The sequence below is a fragment of the Tamandua tetradactyla genome, chromosome 5 (genome assembly GCF_023851605.1).
Source record: "Tamandua tetradactyla isolate mTamTet1 chromosome 5, mTamTet1.pri, whole genome shotgun sequence".
Lineage (NCBI taxonomy): Eukaryota > Metazoa > Chordata > Mammalia > Pilosa > Myrmecophagidae > Tamandua > Tamandua tetradactyla.
In genome coordinates, this window is record NC_135331.1 from 50,326,214 (window position 1) to 50,333,747 (window position 7,534).

A 7,534-nucleotide genomic window follows, 5' to 3' on the forward strand; every position below is an offset into this window, starting at 1 on the left:
GCAAATACAGCCATGCAGGACAGCAAAAGGGCCTTACCTGGCATGTCAGGTTCAATTCCGAGAGATTGACAGTCCAGCTCACCTGGTTCCTACAGAGCAATGCCCCATTTCTATCCCTACATCTCTTCTTCTGGGTTCCCTTCCCTACTGGCATCTTCTGTTTTGCCTGGGTTAACTCAATAGACCATAATTGTATCTTCATCGTTTGGAATTGATTCATTTGCATCTCAGTTTCTTCTTCTGGAATGTTGAGGATTTAGCAGTAAAATAAGCAATCTATTCACATAGATTTGTGACTTAGGAGATGGACCCAGTCCAGGAACAGCATTTTGTACCAAATGGCTGACAGTAAGAAGATACTTTTTCTTGGATCCTCGCTCAAATTGTTACATTTCCCAGTTCAGTTTCTGGATTAGGGGAAACGGGTGCTTAAAATCTGATCCCAAAGCATCTCCTAAGTAAGCAGTGCTCTCCGGGGTCTGCCACCAGGTTCTGTCTTAGAGTTTCTCCTCACTCCTGTTATTGGAAATCAAGGCTTATTTCTCATTGGTTCATCTCCCCTGGGCTTACCTCATGAAAACAGAGGACCTTACCTCCCATTTGACTCAATCCCTTCTAAGTCACAGATGCAGGAGTTTATTTCTCATTGACGCACCAGCTTATATATTTCTTAGTTGACCAACAATTACCAACACTGGGCGCCAGTTTGCAGCCTGCAGTTACTTCTCCATAGAGGTTCATTTTGCTGCCTTGACATGTCATGTGTAGCACATAAACTAACTTAATGTTTGCTTTCATTCCCTTATCTCCTAAAGTGAGAATGTGAAGATTCCTGTGTATATTCAGGTTAGCTTGAATTACGTTCCTGATGAAGCATGAAGAAGTGCACCAACCTAAGAGAAATGGAGTGAATCAGACAAAACAAAGTCATATTCTTTCAAGCCACAAAAATGGGATACTTGTTCTCCCACAGTTGTATGAATGTTATCTCACACTATAATGTATATAATGTTGGAGAAATGTTCCAGATAGTTTACCAACCCTTAAGCTAGCTGAACAATACAGTTTATAAAATTTATACTACATACAGTGGAGAATACATTTTTTCCCTCATTCTTTTTTTCTTTTCTTGGTAAAGGCTTAGCAGAATTTGGAGAAAGGGAATTCGTAAGATTGCAGTCACGTCTCACATGAATGGTCTGCAAATAAACGAAATTTAAGCTTAGGGTCTGAATCAATAATGATCCAATGGAATTTTAATTATATTAGAAAATTTTATTAGAAGAAGACAGCATTAAATACAGCAGTTTATAATTACAGAAAGAGCGACTACCTACTAAATTGCTTTCATTTCTCATTAAAGAGCAATTTGTATTAATTATAAAACATTTTGTATTTATGTATCGTTTTCATATAAAATCCATCTACAAAATGGATTTATGATATAAATCAGTTTATAAATGGCTTTTTCTTTACTTAGAAAGTATGGTGAATTGCACATTGTGACTAGTTTCTCTTATCACTGATAACTTTGCACATCTTTTACAAATTGCTCCCAGAAAGGTTAATTTATATACTTACCAGCAATAATTGAAAATATTCTTTCCTCTATAGTGGCTATGGTCTGAAAAATAAACTTTGTTAGCATGATATTTGAAAAAGAGTATTTCATTTTATTTTGAAATTATTTCATTATAAGTTAAGTTGAAAAATATGTTGCCAATTATGACTGTGTTCTTTGTGTGTGTTCTCACTTGGGGTATTCACCTCTTCTCATTGATATGTAAGAACTCTGCATGTATTAATAATCTTAAGACTTTGGCTTTCGTATATATTATTAAAACTTTTTCCCTCGGTTTTTCATTTGTCCTTATATTTTAAAGTATTTTAACGTCCTGAAGAGTTAAATTGTTATGACACGAAATCTTTCCATTTTGACTTACTCTTCTTTGGTTTCTGTCTGAGCAGGGAATTCTCTACCCTCAAATATATAAACATTCACCTAATATTTCTTCTGCATTTTTTGTGGTTTTATCTTTTATATCTTTAATTCATCTGGAATTTATCTAGATTTAGAAGATATGTAGGCAGCTGTGTGCTTCCTTTCAAATAGCTAGTCAGCCAATTAATTCATCAACCATTTATTCAACAATTCATTCTTTCAACATAGATTTGATCCTTTTCATCACTCTCTTTTATTTAAAATTTTTTTCCTCTACACAGATCTTTCCAGATGAACCTTTGGGTCATTTTGCAATTTTTGTTGTTTCTGTTGTTTTTAATCCCATTTTTACATGATTGGGAATACATTATATTTGGATTAATACGATAGTCCCACAAAACTGAGCCTTCCCTTCAACAGCTGTTTCCCTAATCAAGTAATCATCTACGTCCTTCAATAACGGCTTTCTTATATAAGACTGGTTCACTAAACGTTTAATATTTTAGTGGCTACTTTGAATGAAATGCCTTTTTCCATATTATTTCTATTTGTTGTTGCCATGAAGAAGGGCTTTCTGCTTACCTGTTTGTTTTGTTTCATTTTGGTTCTCTGTCTACTACACCCGTGAAAATTCTCAGATTGGGAGAGGAATGGCATGATAAACATCAGAATTCCAAGAACTGCATAGTTATTTCTAGTTACTGCTAGAGTTAGTTGCCTAAAATGATGGAAAGAAATGCTGAATTTTTCATTAGAGGTTAGTGAATACAAAACTGTAACTTATTTTCCACCCAAGATCCCCTCAGGGAATGATGACAGATCAGGAACCAAGTTTTTGTTCCTGATGCTGGGAGATGGGACACTCAGCAGTGGCTATAGCCAGGTTGGCCTTTGTGAGTGGAAGTCCATATTTCTGAGCCCACGCACAACCTCCATCCCTATAGCCATGGCCACTTTGTTCATAAGCCCATTGGACAATGACAGGAGTGGCTGGAGAAGGAGCCAACTGGTATCCACAGAAAAGTCATCTTAACCACTTGATTATTAAAATCTTCCTCTGCTGAAGTCACTCTCTGGTGGGCATTCAAGTGGGACACAAATATTTTCATACTTTTTGCCAGACTTCTTTGCCACCAATTTTCCAATCATGTTCCTTCCAATTCCCTGACCATCCAGCCAAACCATTGCAATAGTCCATAAATCAGTACACAAATGCACCTCCAGCCATTTCTCCTTCCAAGCAAAATGAACAACCTACGGTGCACTGCTTGAAGTTCCACCCACAGGGAGGACTTACCTTCACCACTATCCTTCAGGGTTGTCCCTGAAAGCAGCTGTAGTGCTGCAGCTGTCCATTTTCGAGTTGTACCTGCATATCGTGCAGAACCATCTGGTAAATCAGGCCCAAGTTTTCTCTTCTTCATTCAACTGATTTTAAGACACTTTCCAGGAGGCCATAGCTCTGGGCTGGAAAGACAAAAAAATGCGACAGAAATGGGGCCGTTGGCATCTGGGCCACCTCCTCATGTATCTTGTGCCTTCAGTACCCACTCAAGCCCTATCGCATATATACCACTTCCATTTTACAATGGAGTGTTGCTGTATACACCCAACTTTATGCTTTTTGGGTCAGACAACACTCAGCTCATGATAAGCAACTCTGCTGTTATGGTAACTTGCTGTTATGGCTGCCCATGGTTATGTGTTCAGTCTCTACTGAAGCCCAATAACAGGTTGAAAGTTGTTTCTCAAAAGGAGAGTAGTTATCTGCAGAGAACAATAAGGCTTTGCTCCAAAATCATAAGGGTCTATGTTGTGATTCTCCTATAGGTTGCCTGTCAAAAGCTCCAGACAGCATCTCTATTTGCCACTATCGCTTCCTTTCTAACATCTCCAGCTACAGCATTGAATCCAGAATCTGATTAGTGGGCCATATCAATAAATTCAGCCTGATCCTACTTTATATTCCTTCCACCATTATCCCACACCCTTAATATCCATTTCCACACATATTACTCTGATTTCTATCTATCTAAGTTGGAAAAATCATGTAGTTCTTTTGCAGTATAGTGCATTTTCTCATGGGTCACATTTTGTACCTCACTTTTTGGGGCCTTTTGGTACCTCAGTCTAGTTATAGGTCTGGAAGAAATGAGTGCTGGGAGTGGGAGTAGGTTACAAGAAGAATTAGAAGTGTCTTTCAAGCCAACTACCTCAGGGCATTCCATTGCAGTTTCATCTGGTCAGAGGAGTGACAAAGGAGTACAAGCTATTTCCTCAGGGGAGGTGGTTGTCACGTGCTTATCAGGAGCAGCAGAGATAATTTCTTCAAGTGGAGGTTGGATGACAGATTTCTCAGGGCAGACTATTACAGGTTTATCTGGTGAAGACTCAGCAGGATTTAGGATTTCAGGTTTCAGTGCCCGCATCACCATCATTATCAAGTCATTTGCCCTCATCCCAATTTTGAGGATCCCATTTCTTTCTAATCCATGCCCTCACTTTATCAGCAGACACCCTGCAAGGTTTAGGTTGTAATTCAGTCACCCGTACAATGAGACTCTGGGTCTGGTTTTCAGAAACCTCATGTCAGCAGCTACATGCAATAAGAATTTCTTTCAGGGCACACATAGTAACTTCCACATTCTCCATGTGCACTTAAATTGAGAACGCAAAGCCTTGAGTTTATCCCTTCCTTACAACTGTAACCAGTGTATTTAGGAGCAACCAGTTAACATCATTATACCTTTTAATTCCACAAAACTCTGTTAAGGTGTCAAAAACACTCTCACCCAGAGACTTGCCTCATATAAACAATTGAGTAGCAGCATCCGGTGATGATATTTTGCATATCTCTATTGCCAACTCACTCCATGAACTCTCACTTGGAAATAGAACCATTATTACCTTTGAATCTAAATCAGATTAGGGAACCAATTCCAAAAATTCAGAACCAATTCAGAAAGCTCATCCTTAAGATTCTGTTTCTTGAGAACCACTCCTTGTTCCAAAGCTGTATTTGTTAGGGTTTTCGAGGGAAACAGAACTGACAGGAGATATATGTAAATATTGTGAGATTTTTATAAGAATTGTCTCACACTCCTTTGGGGATGGGCAAGTGCAAATTCCAGCTGCAAGCTGGGAACTGTGATGGAAGTTTTTCAATGAATTCTCCTAGAGAAGCCAACTAGCTGAAATAGAGATGGAAATTCTCTCTTCTGGCTGCTGAAATCATCATTTCTCTCTTTAAAGCCTTCAACTGATTGGATGAGACTTCTCTCATGTTGTAAACAATCTCCTCAGTTGACTGAAGATGCAATCCATGGATGCAGTCGACTTACTGATGATTTAAGCCCACAAAATACTGTCACAATAACAATCAAGCCAATGCTTACTTGAGCAAACAACTGGACACCATCACTTGGCCAACTTGACACGTGATCTTAACCAGCACACCTGCATTCAGCTGCCAGCAGATGAAGAGAGAGGCATGGTCTGGGCCACGATTTATCCTGACCTTTTTTTCATCCCTTTATTTTTCAGTCTTTTATCTAATTTTGTTTCAGATAGCTCAATTAGACTTTTATCCAGTCTGAGAATCACTTGCAATTATTGTAAGCACTGAAATGCTTCCGATATCTCAACAATTGTATTTTTCCTTGTTATCTTTCTTTTCTGTTTTTATTGCATTTGTAATTTGTGGCAGTTTTGCTCCATGTTTCCTTTTGCAAGCTTGTAAGTTTTGTATAATTATAACCGAGAAATTAAGAATTAATGAATTATTATGATTACTGAAGCATTTTATAGATGTTTTTCTTTCTATATTGCAGAATAGGCAGATGTTAATACTTGAGATTACTGGAACTCAACTGGTCTCACCCTTGCTTATACATTCAATTATAATGGTCATTCTAACCTAGTCTCAACCCTGAGACTCAGTAATGGTAGCAGCTCCATCTCTCCTTGTTTGAATGCATAAAAATCCAGAGCTTCTTAGACTCACGGTGACAGATTTTTAGGCCAATAGGCCATCTATTTTCCTGCTTCATTGCATAGTAATAAACTCTTTCTCTTTTTGAAACCCCGGTGTCATACATTGGCTGTTATGCACATTGGGCAGAAAACCCTGCATTTGTTCAATATTGTAACCAATTTCTATCATTCTGGTGCTTTAAAATAAGTATAAGCTTAGGTTTTCTTCCACTGTTCCTTCACAGAAGAGAATAACATGTGCTCCTATTTCCCCTACTACTCTTCTCTCCCACACTGTGTCCTGTGAGCCCTGACCTTTTCCCCCCCGAAATGTCATTCTTTACAATCAATAATTATTTATACTTAATATAAGTTTTACTCTTACTTTTTCACTCATTTTTATCCATGTCTTCTCTTGAACTTATTTTTCATTTTGTTAGAGCATATCTCTGATAATTCTTTCATTAAGAGATTGTAGACAATATAGTTTCTAACTCTTCACAGGTCTTGATTTGCCATGACAATTAAATGATAATTTGACAGATTATAGAATTCTAAATTCAAAGATATTTTCTCTCAGAATTTTGAATATATATTGTTGAACTGTCTTCTTTGCAACAAGTGTTACCCAAGAGAAATCTGATGTTGATCTTTTTTGTACGTTGTTTTTTTTTTACATGGGCTGGCACCGGGAATCGAACCGGGTCCTCGGGCATGGCAGGCAAGCACTCTTACCTGCTGAGCCACCGTGGCGTGGCCCGCCCTATTTTTGTTTTTAAGGTGGAATGAGAATGCTGAAACCAAGGGCTTGACATTCAAAAGTTTTGAGAGGTCAAATCTCTCCACAGTTTGTATTGAGGTATGTATCATCAGTTTGGGTTAATTTTCTAATAAACTAGTCAACATACTTCATTATCACCCTCTTATCTTTGACAAGATTTCACTTTATTTGGTTTTAATTTGCATTTTTTAAAACAAAAATGTGGTTTGACCATTTTTTTCTGTACCTAAAAGCTATTGGCATTTAAAAAAAAGGAAAAAAAAACCTTTTCTTTTGCAATATATGCAAGACATTCTGAAACCCTTACATTCATAAAAGTATCTAGGATGTAGCTAGGTATGACTTCCTTTTCATTCATTTTTGTCTGCAACATGGCATACATGTGACTTTTTCACCCTGCATACAAATATTTTTTCTTCAAAAATTCAATTTTCTCCTAACTACTGCAAATTATCCATGTTTTGAATTTCTGTTGTTTTTTTTCTCTATTTAATTCTCTCTATACACATTGTTTTTCATATTTTTGGCCATTTCCTTTATGTTCAGGAAGAGTTTCTCAAGTTTGTCCCACTTTTTAATCCCATCCTCCTTTTATTTTCATTTTCTCATTTTTGAGTTCAGAAGAAAACAGAAGTTTGCTTTCTTCTCATCGATTTCAGGTCTCATCTCCCAGAGGAGCCAATAATGCCCAGTAGTTCCCTAAACTTCAATCTTTTTTCTGTAGTAATTTTTTTTTAAGAATATGTTCTTCTTCCAAGGATTCATGATGCTATTTTTTTTTTTTACTTTTAATCTGAGGTATTAGTTCTAAAAAGAACAAAATCATTTGGCAAAAATTT